Here is a 12,728-nt window from a genome sequence, read left to right as displayed (position 1 = left end):
CAAAAATCAAATTCCCTAACTTTCGTGTCATGTTAGATAAAAATAAGATGGAAAATTTTGTAATATTGTTCTATACGTTTTAATTTTTTTGTTTTATTTAATTAATTGCTTTTATATTAATTTTTATTCTCACGTTTCTTCCGTATTAAATTCTAATCCCGCATTATGAAATTGAATTGTGATATTTATTAAATAATGATTTTATAACTTCCCCTTCCCATATTAATTTCTAACTCCACATTTTTCTAATCCTACAATGCATGGAATTGAATTGTGTTATTTTTTTGGTATCATGGATGGCCAAGGCCTAGGAAAAAGAAAAGCTAAGCAAAAACTACTCTAGAATAGGGAACACCCTTCCTATCATTATCAAAATTATTAACCAACCAAGAAGGCAAGCACTGAAAACTCGTATAGCCACCCTTTAAATCCTTCCCATGCTTAGCTAGCAAATTAGCATAACCATTGGCTTCTCTATAAACATGCACCACCTCCGCCTTCTCTAATCTTTTCAATAATTTGAGAACTTGCAGAACCAAATTACTACCAGCCAAATTGTTTCCAGCTTTATTGATGATCTCCACAGCCTCTTGAGAATCTGATTCTAGAATGATACGCATGTACCCTTTTTCCACTCCCAACCCTAACCCTTCATACATTTCCCATATTTCTGCCAGAAACGCGCTGCTACGACCCACCCGTTTGACAAAACCACCACACCAATTTTCGGAGCTATCTCGAATAATCCCCCTTGGGACTGCTAGCACCATCCACATTAATTTTAAAAATATTACTCTGCGGGCACTTCCAATGAATAAGTCTTTCGACCCTATACCTCTCCATAATTCTGGTATTTATGGTGCGAGTTTCGTAATACTCCTTCACCTTCTTTGCTATAGAATTCTGAATACTGTCAGGTCGCAAAAAATTGGTATCGTGGGTTTCTTTGTTGCGCCACTCCCACAACGAATGACATCCAGTTGCCCAATTCACACACCACTCCTCTCCCCCCTAAAAGAGTCATTAGTGTTAAGCAAAATCCAATTCTACAAATCCACGTTGTAAAAATCCTGAGCAATGCTAGCAGGAATCCTATTATTCCAAACGTCCTTAGCGAATTTACAATCTCTCATAGCATGCAGCGCATCTTTATAAGTGCAACCACATAGACGATAACTCGCAGTCCCGATTCCATATGTACTCATTCTCTCTCTAGTCAGAATCCTATCATGCTTTAACATCCAAATCAAACACTTCACTCTCTCTTGAACTTTCAGCTCCCAAATGCGCCTCCATATTTTGCTATCACTCGAATCATTATCGTCCATCAAGTAGCTATACATACTTCTAATGGTAAAAGACTTGTCTTCCTCTGTTGCAACCAGACACCTATCCCTCCTTCCATCAAAAATAGGAGGATAAATAGCAACAATTCAGCTTTTTAAATCCTGAGGCAACCAATCAATCATCCCCCAGTTCCAATCCCCACTATCACTCACCAGATCACAAATTTTTGCTTCACTATCCTGCGAAATATTCACCATGTAATCCATAATACTCTTACCTTTCTCTATCCAAAAGTCCTTCCAAGCATGAATACTTTTTCCATCACCAATGTTCCATATGCTTGTTTCCATTAATGTAGGACTCATGTTCACAATGGCTTTCCAAAGCTTATAATCCGTGCTCTTCACCTCCAAATTACTACTATCCGTATCAACTTTATATTTCCTCTTAAAACTTTACACCATGGATCATCAGCTTATTAGCTATCTTGCTTCCCAATTTCATGATACAAACCTGATTCATAACTTCGAAATCTCGCAGCCCTAAACCACCATCACTTTTATGGAGACAACTCGATCCTAGCTAACCACATGATACTTCTTCTTCTGATATGTATCTCCCTAAATTAAATTTCTCTGAAGTTTCTGGATCTCCTTAATGCACACCTTCGGAAGCATATTTGTCATGTTTTTATAACTTTTCCTTCCCATATTAATTACTATCTCCACTACAAGAAATACTGTCTCCAGCGACATAAATTAGAGACGTGTAAGTCATGTGGGTAATTATTGCCATTTGCGACGTGATAACCACATCGCTACATGTTTTTAAATTTTAAATAAATTTATTAACATAAAGTAAAGAGGAGTCAGACATTGGGGTGTGTAAAAAACGTTGCGACGTGGGATACACGTCACTATATTAAGTTTAAAAATTGAAATAGAAAAAGTTATAACATTCACGTAGGGGAGAAGATTCAAATTTTAAAAATTTTAGTTGTGACATTACAAACACGTCGCAACTTTTAGAGGGAAAATACAACGTTCCACTAAACTGACATGGTGGCAGCATTGCAGGCAGAAACATTAATTAATGTTACCGTTGACATGTTGCGACGTGAGTCTCACGTGGCAAGGTTGCGACGTGATTCTCACGTGGCTGATTAGTTTATTTATTCATGCATTTTGCTTCTTCCCCTTCTATTACACCTTTACCATTTCAAACCATTAAGTTTCATTCTTCCTCTGCAACGTATAATCCCAGAATTTCCTCCTCTCCCAAAATCCCCAAATTTTCAATCCCACTACAAGGTATAATCCCAGTATTTTTTATAATTTTATTTTATATTCATACTGTTTTATGTTGTCAATGGTTTAAATTTTTTTTGTTTCCATTTAATTTGAAGAGAGAAGAAGATGAAGGAGGAGAAAAAGGTGAAGGAGAAGAAGAAGAAGGAGGAGTAGATTGAAGAAGAGGTAAGTTTTTTATTTGTTTTCAAATTTTTTTAAAAATTTATTTATAATGTGATATATTTTTAATAGTTTTGTTAGGTTATTTTTTTAATTAGGTTATTTTTTAATTAGGTTATTATAAAACGAAATTATAAATTAAATATTATATTGTTGTTTAAATTTAATTAGGTTATTAATTTACAGAATATATTTTATGATGTTGTTTTTAAAGATTAATAGAAAAACTGTTATATATGTATTTTAGAATGTTAAAATCTGTTTAGAAAAATGTTTAGAAAAATGTTTAGAAAAACTATTAGAAAAACTATTATATATATATATTTTATGTTAAATCTGTTTTTAAAAATTAATTGAAAAACTATTATATATGTATTTTAGAATTTTAAAAATTAATAGAAAATGTTTAGATTTATTTTTAAAATCTGTTTTTTATTTTCTAAATAAAATATATGTATTTTATGATATTATTTTTAAAAACTGAAAATATTAATAAAAAAAATATAATTTATGTAATTATTCTTAAAAACAGAAAATATTAAATTAAAAATAATTTTTTTATGTGCAGTATATATTAAATAGAAAAAGAATATATGTTATGTTATTGTTATTATACTAAAAATACATTTTTTTAAAAATTAAAATATATATTAAAAGTAGAATATATATTATATATGTATAGTTAAAATAAAATAAAATATAATATGATTATATGTTATATTTCTAAAATTGAAATATATGTTATTGTTATTAAATTGAAAATACATTTTTTTAAATTAAAATATATATTAAAAGTAGAATATATATTATATATGTATATTTAAAATAAAAAAATATAGCGACGTGGTAATCACGTGCATCAAAAATAATATTTTTAATAATAGTAAATATTTAATAGTTGTATTTTTAACATGTGTAGTTAAAAATATTTAATAGTAGTATTTTTAATATAACATGTGTAGTTAAAAATATTAGTAGTATTGTTATTAAATAATATTTTTAAGAATAGTAAATATTAACTAGTATACGTCTAAGAATAATATGAAGTATTAGTAAATATTTAATAGTAGTATTTTTATTAAATAATATTTTCAATATGTGTAGTTTAAAAGAGTTCAGGATGGAGAGGGTGGATCGCGTCAACCAAATGTGACACGGGAACAAACTGAATTAATAAGGCAATTGGCGAGACGCGAAAATGAGACCCAGATGGAGATGATGCGGAAGAAGCAATCTGATATGGAGGAGCAGCATGCGCGGCAGATAGAGGGCATTCTGAAGAAGCAAGCTGAGATGGAGGAGCAGATGAGACGATTTATGCAAGGAGGTGAAAATTACAGTAATGTTCCTCATCAAGAGTCGGAGGATGACGGAGTGGATGATGATTTTAATCCTGATAATTATTTTCCAAATGATGATGATGCCTCTTAAAAACATTTTGTATTTTATTTGTTTTAAATTTATATTTATGTAACTTATTCTACATTTTAATTCATTAAAATATTAGTTTTAAATTTTTAGTTTTATTTAATTGAATTTATTATATAAAATTTATTATATGAATTTATTTTATATAATTTTATTATATAAATTATATTTTATAGATTTTATTATATAAATTTTATTATATATAAATTTTATTATATATATTTTATTATATATAAATTTTATTATATAAATTTTATTATATAAATTAATTAATTTATCATATAAAAATACAATTAATCCTGCGTGATTAAATTTAAAAAAAAATAGCATTCAATGTAGCGACGTGAGATCCACGTCGCTATAAAAGTCAAAAGCACACTTCCCCACACCTGCTCTGCGTGCAGGGAGATGTTTCCCATGTAACTTTAATGCGACGTGGGAGTCACGTCGCTACGTTCTGACGTGGTGTCCACGTCGCTACTGAGTTGCCACACGTGCTCCTGCGACATAGCAGCACACGTCGCTATTGTTTGGTTGTGACGTGATTGTTAATGTTGCGACGTGGGATCCACGTCGCTGTAGAGCAGTTTTTTTTAGTGCTCCATGTTTCAGGAAGTTGAATAATTTCTAACTCCACGTTGCCAAATTTGATTTGAGGGTAATTTTGTAATATTATCCTTTACTTCTTAATTTTAATTTTATTTAATTAATTTCTATTATATTAATTTCTAATCTCACATTTCTTCCGTATTAATTTCTAATCCCATATTTTATGGAATTGAATTGTGATATTTGTCTAATGATGCTTTTATAACTTCTCATTCCCATATCAATTTCTAACTCCACGTTTTTCTAGTCCCATATTTCATGAAATTGATTTGTGATATTTATCAAATAATGCTTTTAAGATTGTATATGACATTTTAAAAAAATACTAAAAAAATATGAAAAATTAACATATCTCATAATTAATTTTTTGTGCATTGGACGGGTTTAAGTTCCAGTTATTATTAATTGATATTAAGAGAAAGAGGGGAGCTCCCCCATTTTGATTTTTAACTTTTATTTTATTGAGTTTTTTTTAGGGTTTTCTCCCACTTTCTTTTGGGATCATGGGCCCACTTTTAGTCTGCACTCTACCTTTACTTTCCCACCCTTTTGGATTTTACTTTTTATATTTTATTTCTTTTCTTTTATTTAAGTCATTTTATTTAGTTTATTTTAATTCAAGTATTTAATTTAATATAATTAAAATAATATAAAAATATAAAATAATAATCCTTTATTTTTAATAATATTTTGTTTCCCTTTTTAAATCAAATTCTTCAAAATATTTTTAATAAGCTTGGACTAAAATAGTCAGGGGTGAATGTACATTCACTTGTCTCTCGAATAATCGAGGACTTAGTGTACGCTTAGTCTGAACGACTATTCGTCTTCCACACAAATATCTTTCAAGACAACTTTGGATTAAAAATGGATTAATGTACATCCATTTGTTTGAGTGATTCAAGGCCTAGCGTAAGCTTTGCCCGAATTGGTTATTCTCTTCCACGTCTAAAATCAATCACAACCCCTCAAATATACTTTTTTCCCTCGCGCAACCAAAGTCAAAAACAAACCTTTTTTTACAATTAAAAGCAACCAACAAACAAATATTTTCTACCACGAACTACGAGGCTTTAAATTTCTCATTGCACTCGGAATATGTAGGAGTAGGACTAACGTCTTGTCAAGCACAATAATAAAAAAACTAAAATTTTCCCTTTTTTAAATATCTCTTTTAATAAATACAAAAAATTTCAAACATTCCTATAAAACACTTTCACCCTAGCTAATTAGGAGGGTCCCGTTGCGTATAACGGATGTGAGAGATGCTAATACATTTTCCTTACATAACCGACTCCCGAACCCTAAACTGGTTGCGATGACCATCTTTTGTCTTTCAAGGGTTTTATCGATGTTTCCCTTCAAATAAAAACTCCGGTGGTAACTATGTAGTTATTTCGTGCGTTAGTACGCTTGGGTATTTTTCGCGTTGTGACATCTTGGTCTTGTAAAAAGCAAGCATGAGTTCCCATAAGTACTATAAAAGAAGAGTGTATTGTTGGTGGAATTTATTGTGCACAAGTACTTTGGTTAAAGCAACAACTATGTGATTATAGTTTAAACCTACGATGCATTCCTCTAAAATGTCACAACACAAGTTCCATAAGTTTAACAAAAAAAATCCAGTGATGTATTCAAGAACAAAACACAGAGACATCAGGCATCATTTCCTCAAAGAGCGTGCTCTTAAAGGAGATATAGAAAATTACATTCGTGAATACTCATGATCAATTGGCCGACATTTTTACAAAACCATTGGCCAAATAATCCTTTTTTAAAATAAGAGAAATGAGAATCTTGGATGAAAATGATATGTAAGCATGAACATTCATCGAAGACACAATGTTAGTTATGATGATCTTAAAAAAATTCATCTACTTCTTTATCAATTCAAGAAGAACACTCATCAAGTTAGAATTTGGTTAAATGCTATATTTCTTTAAACAACACTTCCTTCTCTACTAATTCAATCTGCAAAGCATCAAATTTGTTGACAAATTCGAAATCTTCCTCATATTCATAATTTTCGACGCTCTTTGGCACATTTAATGACACTTTAAATTGTTGAGTCTCAAATTGTAAGTTTTATTGCACACCCTGGTGCTTTTCAAGCTCGATGGGTTTTGCATGTAATTGTTTCTACTATAAAAATAACAAAGGTTAGATGAAATTCTAATTTAACATGCTTGCATTGAAGAAAATAATTTTTACAATTACAAGAGATGAGATTACGTTAAGGAATCAACCATGAAACATTTTACTACTCTTGCAATCTATCCTAGATAATGGTGTTACACTTCATGAAACTGCTTTCGTAATCACTGTTTTCATTGCGTTAATTTTGCATTTTAGCATTTTGCATTCAAGATGGATTGCCATGGCATTCACGTTATGATTGGTTGGTGAGGGTTTCATGTGGATCGCAAATGTTTCATGTGGATTGTTGAGAATGTTTCAACCGTTGTTTCTTTATAAATGGACGACAAAGATTTGTTACTGAATATTTTCATAAAATTGAAAGAAAAAAAGGTTTTACTCACGACTGGTAGCTCAACCAAGGGAATATGTCATAAATATAAATAAATAAATAAAGAAATAAAAGGCGCTAAAATAGTTTTTTCCTCGGTTTTCAGCTTAACTGGGGAATAAGTCATAAATATAAAAACAAAATAAAAGATAAATGTGCTAAATGCAGTTGCTGGAATTTAAAGGGGGGTTCATCAAAACTTTTCTCCTCAATTGTCAACTCAATAGAGAAAATATGTCATAAATAAAAATAAATAAATAAATAAAAGACGATAAAATGTAGTTGTTAGGATTCAAAAGGGGTTGATCAAAACTTTTCTCCTCTGTTGTCAACTCAATCGAGGGAATAGGTAATAAATATAAATAAATAATAAAAGATGCTAAAATGCAATTATTGAAATTCAAATGAAAGTTGATCAAAACTTTCCCTCTCGGTTGCTAGCTCAACCGGTGGAATAGATCATAAATAAGTAAAAAATTAAAAATGCAAAAATGCATTTGCTAAAATTTAAACGGGATTGATTTAAAAAATTTCCCTTAATTGCCAACTTAACTGAAAATAGATAGTATTTATTTAAAAAAACAATGTTGCATGTATATAGTTTATACCTCAGTTGATTGTTGGCTTATGGTGTGTTTGGTTCGGGGTAGATGGAGGAGAGGGGATGGAACATTTCTAATTAAATATGTTTGGTTCAAATTTTATGAGGGGAATGGAAGGGGGCTGAGGGAAGCAAAATCCCTCCAAACCATATTTTTTAGCGTCCATTTGAATTGGGGAATTCGGAGGAGAGGGGAGGGAATATGAGTTGTGTTATTTAAAAATTTATTTTATTTATTAAAACATCCTTAGTTTAATTTCAGTATTTCAAAATTATTTATTTTCTTTCATCTTAATGTTTCTCTTCTATGTAATTTTTCTCGATTGCTTCCATCAATTTATTATAATTGTTCTCTACTTTCAAATTATTTTCTGATTTTTGTACTTAATATAAATCATAATTATTGCACTTTTTATATTTTTTATGTTTATTTATGTTCATTTTTTCTTCTAATTATGTTATTCATCCCATCATATTTTTTTTATATCAAATTTTAAATCATTCATATTATATTTTTACTTATTTTATTAGAAAATTTGAATCATTAATTTTAATAATAATTTACTTTATATATTTGTTTTGTTAGATGATTCATCACGTTTTAAAAGTGTGAAGTCAAGACCCTCTATCCAATGTGTTTTGATGAAGACAATGTGCAAATTAAATGATCATGTCAAAAAGTATGGAAAAAGCTTCAAGTATATTTTATCAATTCATGTGTTCAAGACTCATCATGTGTGAAAGCTAGCATCAAATAACTCAAGACTTTTTAATTGAAGACTAGCATGGATCTTGATTAATAGAGGTACAAGCATGCAATTATATTGATAACTTAGTGCTCAAAATATTTTATACATTTTCATTTCTAAAATTCTCAAATTAGCATGCATAAAAATCTTTGATTCAAATGCATTAAAAAAAATCTTTTAAAAAAAAATTGTCAGCACTTTCTAAGTCAGATCTAGTTAATTGACTTAACAAAACCTAATGTTGTTTGAAATTTGAATAATTATTTGAAATTTAAAATATGTTATGCATTTGTTAATTCATGTATCCGTTAAAACCAACTTAATAAGTCATGTACGAATTTGAAAAACATCAATTTTTTAACACCTTTTCACGCACTTTTTCATGAAACATTTTCATTTTAACTTGGAATTCGTTCATGATATTTTTCCATGACTTCACTATGATTTATAAAGGTGTTATGCTCATATAAATACATGAAATTTCAAATTACAATTCACCTCTTCCATTGCAATTTAACATCATATTATTCACTCAAAATTTCAAACAAGTGTTTTGTTCTTAATATTTCATAAAGAATTTTCTGCATGTATGCTCGTAACGTTCCAGAAAATTCATATCATTCTCATACACACTTGAGCACTATATTGTCATTATCAATTGCTTATTTGGAAGAGAAGATCAATCCTATATATATATATATATATATATATATATATATATATATATATATATATATATATATATATATATATATATATATATATATATATATATATATTCATCAACTTTATTTACTCAAAATAATTTTCAGATTTGGTTGTAATTCTTTGTTGTCCAGGATTGTTGGAAACAAGAGAGTAGAAAGGAAATGATTTTTTTCTTGTTCTACTTGTTTAGTTTGGTCCTTGATATCCAGGATTGTTGGAAGCAAGAGAGTTGAGTTTGAGAGGACTGTTCTCATTTCAATTTTGTAATCATAAGAGGAATGTTCTTGGTGAATGTGTTGGTCTTGTATAAGTCCTAACAATATTTAAATCTCTTTCGCGTTGAAAGAGGACTGGAGTACTCTCGAATTGTGAGGGAAACCAGGATACATCCTTGTGTTCTTTACTTTTTTGCATTTACCGCTTTCACAAATCATAACCAGAAAAGAAAGTAACAGATTTCAAAACTCTTTCACCAAACTAGAAAAATAAGAAAAACTTGTTTCTAAAACCAGAAAAAATTTAAAGTACCTAATTCACCCTCTCCCCATCTTAGGCACACTCTTGATCTTACAGTTGGCATTAGAGCAGGTTATAGGTAACTTGTTCCTAAGAGATCCAGACGGCTTCTGCAAATCAAAATCCGGATTTTAGAGATGGTGGTAGCAATAACAAGCCTTTATTGTTTAGTAGTGAATACTCTGATTTTTGAAAAATTTACTTCAAGGTTCACTTAGAAGCACAAAGAGAAGAAGTATGGGAAGTTGTCATAAATGAACCCTTTGTTCCAACAACTGTTGTCCATGGCGTAGGAACGGCAAAGCCTAAAGGTTCATAGGATGAAGATGATTAAAAAAAATTCTCTATGACAAAAAGGCAATCAATATTCTTCAAGGTGCACTTAGAAAGGATGAGTTCTTTCGTGTTTCGGCATGCACAACGACAAAAGAAATATAGGATACATTAGTAAAAACTCATGAAGGAACCGTTGAAGTTAAGAGATCTCGATTAAACACGTTGAGTCAATAATACGAGTTATTCAGAATGCAACGCAGAGATTCCATGTTCGACTTACAAAAAAGATTTGTGCACTTAGTAATTCACTTGAAAGCACTTGGTAAGACTCTTACTACAGAGGAAGTCAATCTTAAATTTCTTAGAACCTTTAATAGGGAATGTCAACCAAAAGTGACAGCAATATCCGAGAAGAAAAATCTATCCAAATGACTTTCGCAACATTGTTCGAAAAACTTCAAGAATATGAAATGAAACTCTGAAGACTTGAAAATCATGAAATTCTAGTAAAAGATTCAAAAGATATTGCCTTAAAGACGAGAGTCAAACATCATGATAGCAAACAAGAGGATGAGTCCAGTAGTGAAGAAGAAGATGATTTTATCAAGAAGTTTGAAAAGTTTCTTAGAAAAGAAAAGAAAAAGGAGATCATTAAAGGGGAAACACCAACAAGGAAGGTTAAATGCTTTGAATGTGGAGAAAAAGGACATGTCAAAAGTGAATGCCCTAAAATTGAAAAAAAAATACTTCAAGAGAAAGAAGGACAAAAGGCCAAAGAAAACATATGTAGCATGGGATGACAATGAAATAAGTTCATCTTCAGATAAAGAACATGTGAATCCTGCATTGGTAGTAACACATCATTACAATAATGAAGATGATGAGGTTAGTAGTAAATTTTCCGTTTATAATGATGATGCACAAGGTGCTATATATGAACTCTTAAATGAAAGCAAAATTTTGTACAAAACTATATCATCTCAAAAGAAATAGATTTCATCTCTAGAAGAAAAAGTTGAGAAAATGGAAAAATATTTCAAAGATAAAAAACAAAAGATGATTGGTGATCAAAAACAAAATTTTATATACAATAATTGTGAATCACTTTCTTTCCAAATTGTCCAATTAAAGAGAGTTCTTGAAAGGTGTGAAAAAGGACAGATTGAGTTGGAGGGTGTCCTTAGTCAACAAAGATATTCTAATGATAAAAGTGGGCTTGGTTATTCAAAGTTTTCAAAACCAAGTTCTAAAAAAAATATCTTTGTTAAGGCTAGTGACTAAACATCCCAAGATAAAGTGAACAAGCCTAAAGTGGTTCATCATTAACATAAGAAAAATTTCCAAAACAGAAATCTTATGTTCCTAGATATAAAAGTAACTTTGTTCCTACATGTTTTTATTGTGGTATAAGTGGTCATACATATAAGAAACTTTAGTATAGCAAGTGGACATTATATGTGGGTAAAGAAAGGAACTAACTATGAAGGACCCAAGGCACATTGAGTATCAAATAAAACTTAATTTGTTTTGTAGGCTTACTTGAAGACCACTTCAAAACTTTGATATCTTTATAGTGTTTGTTTCAAGCATTTGATAGGAGGCATAAACTAATTTTCATCTCTAATTCTAAAGCCCAAGGGTTATTTCACATATGGGGAATACCTTAAAGGAAGAACTATTGGCATTGGCAATGTTGAAATACTAACCTTCGCATCCAATTGAAGATGTACTTTATGTTGAAAGGCTAAAGAAAAACCTTATATGCAAATGCCAACTTTGTGACAAAGACTTCAAAATAATATTCACTTCAGAGGTAAAACTCATAGGTATAAATTGCTTTTATTTTTATAAAATTCTCTATATTTTTAAAAGTCTTTTCCCATCCTCTTTGCTAATGACAAAGGAGGAGAAGATATCTATGTGAATGTGTATGCTTGTCTCTAACTAGTGTAGTCCAAGAGAAATATGAAGATTCTATATAAATCAAGGGGGAGTTATCAAAGATAAAGGGATCATTCACATAAGAGATTCTCATTTGTTCTAAGAGATTCAAACATTTCAAGAGATCCAAATATTTCAACTTTCAATTGTTTGTAATCATCAAAAATGGGGAGAATGTAAAGTCAAGACCCTCCATCCAATGTGTTTTGATGAAGACAATGTACAAATCAAATGATCATGTCAAAAGGTATAGAAAAAGCTTTAAGTACATTTTATCAATTCAAGTGTTCAAGTCTCATCATGTGTGAAAGCTAGCATCGAATAACTCAAGACTTTTTATTTGAAAACTAGCATAGATTCTTGATTAATATAGGTACGAGCATGCAATTATATTGATAACTTGATGCTCAAGATATTTTATACATTTTCATCTCTAAAATTTTCAAATTATCATGCATAAAATTCTTTTATTCAAATGCATAAAAAAAAAAATTTAAAACTGTCAGCACTTTTTAAGTCTGTTCTAGTTAACTGACTTAACAAAATCTGATGCTATTTGAAATTTGAATAATTATTTGAATTTCAAAAAATGTTCTGCATTTGTTAAGTCAGGTATC

The 12,728-nt window shown here is 30.0% G+C and overlaps 1 long non-coding RNA gene across 1 annotated transcript; it reads left to right on the top strand.

Annotated features, from left to right (window-relative positions):
- Positions 1-534: 534 nt before the first annotated feature.
- LOC131646963 (uncharacterized) lies at positions 535-4,174 on the top strand. Its single transcript, XR_009297684.1, has 3 exons — positions 535-2,597; positions 2,693-2,762; positions 3,861-4,174. It is a non-coding gene; the product is annotated as an uncharacterized LOC131646963 (long non-coding RNA).
- The last annotated feature ends 8,554 nt before the right edge of the window (positions 4,175-12,728 follow it).

This window comes from Vicia villosa, linkage group LG2, assembly GCF_029867415.1.
Source record: "Vicia villosa cultivar HV-30 ecotype Madison, WI linkage group LG2, Vvil1.0, whole genome shotgun sequence".
Lineage (NCBI taxonomy): Eukaryota > Viridiplantae > Streptophyta > Magnoliopsida > Fabales > Fabaceae > Vicia > Vicia villosa.
This window is presented reverse-complemented; position numbering and strand designations above follow the sequence as displayed.